Below are 3,972 nucleotides of genomic sequence, written 5' to 3' on the forward strand. Positions count from 1 at the left end.
TCTCTCTCTCTGGTGAGCATCCACACTGTGTGACAAATTAAAAAAAAATACTTCCCATCACAACCCAGTGCAAGATTATATAACTGAAACAAATATTGCACAAAATAATACTTATCTTTACTATAAACAAACATAATAAAATTAATATCAAATGATTCAATTAATACTTAAAAATATAAACATCTTAAAATAAAAAATGCAAGCATTAAAGAATTTTGGTTGCAATCCACTGAATTGATTTTGTAATGTATCAAAGAGTTGCCATTTAACTTATAAAACACCAATCTACTACATACACATATATGTATTTATAGGGTTTTCCCTTGGCGTCTGTGCATTCGATCATGCACCACGGAGAAGAGGGACAATCGAATGGCATATAGAACCCAATAGCAATGGCTAGATCAAGAGTTCCAATCCAGTCTTCAGGACCAACAATCCAGGATTATCTGAATCAACCAAGGCCTACCTGGGAAGAAGTGAAAGAGCAACTAGAACAGAAAAAGAAAGAACAATTAGAAAAGAAAAAGAAAGGCTCCAAGGCTTTGGCTGAATTTGAAGAAAAAATCAATGAGAACTGGAAGAAAGAACTGGAAAAACACAGAGAGAAATTGTTAAGTGGATGTGAGAGCTCATCCAAAAAAAGACAGAAAAAGAAAAGAAATCTGGTAGGTATTCATCCTCTTCTTTGAGCTCTGATTCTTCCAGCAGTTCTTCAGATTCTGAAGATGAGGACAAGGAACAAGGAAAAAGGAGAAAGAAAAAGAACTGTTCACATAAATCTTCTGAAAGCTCCGTGTCAGAAACTGAATCAGACAGTAAGGAGAGTTTGAAAAAAGAAAGAAATCAAAGGATGCAACTGAGAAAGAGAAGGACATTAAAGGATGAGCAAAAAAGAAAGATGTATTCTGAAGATAAACCTTTGTCCTCTGAGTCTATGTCAGAATCAGATTATATTGAGGAGGTATAAGCAAAAAAGAAAAAAGTAGTGAAGAATGAGAAAAAGCAACAGAAAAAAAAGAGAAATAAAAAGAAGCATAAGAAACACAGAAGAAGAGAAAGAAGGCTGCCAGTTCTTAACATTAAGAAAAATCGGGTTGTCCTTATAAAGAAAATGCAATGTCTAAGGAAATTTCAACTGTGAAGATTATGACGTATTTACTAAAATGCATGAATTTTCTTGTTTTTAGAATTATTCCTGGACTTTTTAGTAGCCACTCAGATGCTGCTGTGTAGAAGGGCCACGATTGTTGCCTGCTGCTTGAACATCTGTTTTTTTTTTTTTCCCTTTCCTCTTCCAGTGCTTAATAATTGGGAGATAATACACTGCAGTTATACTAGTGGTTAAGATATTTGGGAATAAAATTAATATTTGGAACTAGAAGTATCTAATGACAAGTCACCAGAAACTGACTCTGGATGCATCTTTTTTTGGGAGAGGTTTTCGCTATAGGGTGTGTGCTCTCGCCAGGCAGAGAGAGACAGAGAGACAGAAAGCGAGAAATCACCCCCAGGGGGCATGGCCACGCCACAATCCCTTCTCCTCCATTCTCCTCTCGGGATCTTGGGCACGCACGCACACGTGCCCGGCGTGAGTTTAAGCTGCTGGGCCTGGGACTCGAACTGCAGGCTACTATGTGGTAGTTGAGCAATTTAACCATTACGCCATCTGCTGGTCCCAAGTTTATTTGAGATGTGATCAGTTATGACCTGATGGTTTTAGTTAAAATTTTTGTAGAGATTACATTGATATTTAAAAATTCTTACTCTGTAGATAAGTGTATTTTAATTTTTTCTCCCTCTTATACTTTTATTTACATGGGAAAGGAGCTTTAAGGGTGAGGGTGGGAGGTTTGCTATCTCTTTAGCTAGCAGAATAGCGTGCCTTTGATCTTCACACATCTGATTTTTTGGCACAGTAACCATGCTTCTGGTAGGTCAGAGCTGGATGCTAGCAGTCCCGCTCTTTCCTGAGCTTAGTGACATCCTTCGCCTCTGTCATATGCTGCTCTGAGTGACCCAGAGACACAACCCTTTGCAGCATGACAAAGCCTAAAGGATTGCAGGCTTTACTTCCACTTCAAGAATACTGAATATTTTTTAGCATTAAATATGCTACATTATTTGAATTTAATTTTGACTACACTTTGGCTTTGAAGAGAAATAATTTCAAATAGACGCTAGTACTTTTTGATCTTGATGGCTAAAGATTCTCAAATACATGTTTTCTACTATTAATTTTTAATCAGCAAGGAAAGTTTTATGTAACCAGTGATAGTTAACTTTATTTTTTTTTTTTTGTATAGATATTGTTTAGGCTACAATGTTTAGTAACCTTTAGTAACTTTTACTCTTGCTGTTTTAAGTTCATTTCTGTGTTTAATGGCATATTTGCCAAGATATTTAGCATGTAGAAAGCAGGATTTTGATTTTCTTTTTTCTAAAAAAAGAAAAAAAAAAGCTTCATATTGAAACTGAGATTTATCATAAACAAGTTGGGTGGCAGGCCTGGTACACTGTGTCTTGTTACAGAAAGCTATTGCCAGAATCTTAGTAAATACAAAGTTTAAAAACAAAACAAAACAAAACAAAACAAAACAAAACAAAACCCCACAAATATGTAGTTATAGACTCCACTTAAAAAATTATAGAATATTGGGGGAACCAGCAGTTAGCGTAATGGCTATGTCACTGGATTCCCACGTAGTCGACTGCGGTTCGTGTCCCCGACCCGGTGGCTTAAAACTCACGCCGGGTGCATGTGCGTGCGTGCCCAAGATCCCGAGAGGAGAATGGAGGAGAAAGGATTGCGGCATGACCATCCCCCCTGGGGGGTGATTTCTCGCTTTCTGTCTCTATGTCTCTCTCTGTCTGTCTGGCGAGTGCACATGCCCTATAGCGAAAACCTCTCAAAAAAAAAAATTATAGAATATTGGGACCAGCAGTTGGCGTAATGGCTATGTTGCTGGACTCCCATGTAGTTGACTGCGGTTTGAGTCCTGGACCTGGTGGCTTAAACTCACTTAGGCGCATGTGTGTGCATGCCTAAGATCCTGAGAGGAGAATGGAGAAGGGATTGCGGTGTGGCCATCCCCCCTGGGGGGTGATCTCTTGCTTTCTGTCTCTGTCTTTCTGGTGAGTGCATGCGCCCTTTAGCAAAAACCTCTAAAACAAAAACAAAAACAAAACAAACAAAAATTTTTTTTCCTATGCATTTAACAGTTTGGAGATTGTTCTATATTGTACATATAGGTCTGCTTTATTTTTTTAATGGGTGCATTATATTTCATTTCTTATGTGTATCAGAATGCACGTGGTAAGTTTCCTATCAATGTACATTCAGAAGTTCTTTTATTGCTACTATAAGTAATACAGTAGTAAACATCTGCTATGGTTTGAATAACAATTTGTCTCCCTGTTTCATGTTTTGGAATTTGGTCTTAGTGAGTGGTGATTAGATGCCTTCCCCTATTCATATGGTGGAACTTGATTGTATTGTAAAGGTGTTAAGCAAAAATTTAATTTCTTCATAGTATCCCAGGGTGGGGCCTTTGGATGTGATAATGTCATTAGAGAGGAGCCCCATAACTGAATTTTGTTATGTATATAAGGAGAAGAACTGAGATAAAGAGAAGCCATATGGATACAGACTATATTCTGCTCTGCTAAAGTTCTGCTTTCTGCCATTTTGTGGTGGCTTTGGACTTTCCAACCACCAGAACTGTGAGTGATTAAGCCTGTATTTGTTTATAAATTCACCCAGGGTCAGATATTCCTGTTAGCAATGCAATACTAGAGTAAGACAAAATCCTTACATAGATTATCCATTAGATAAAATTTTAGAAGTGGAACTTAAAATTTTGTGAGATATTGAGAAGTAGCCACCCAAAGAGATTATACTGTTTGGAACTCCCAACGCTAATGCACTAGAGGGCCTGTTTTCCCAAACAATGTATTATTAAACTTACTACT

General features: G+C 37.4%; 1 pseudogene; it reads left to right on the top strand.

The window, feature by feature from the left end:
• Positions 1 to 300: 300 nt before the first annotated feature.
• On the top strand, positions 301 to 1,080 carry LOC102477287 (protein FAM133B pseudogene; annotated as a pseudogene).
• Positions 1,081 to 3,972: the final 2,892 nt, after the last annotated feature.

Source organism: Tupaia chinensis, unplaced genomic scaffold (genome assembly GCF_000334495.1).
Source record: "Tupaia chinensis unplaced genomic scaffold, TupChi_1.0 Scaffold000311_2, whole genome shotgun sequence".
Taxonomy (NCBI): Eukaryota; Metazoa; Chordata; class Mammalia; order Scandentia; family Tupaiidae; genus Tupaia; species Tupaia belangeri.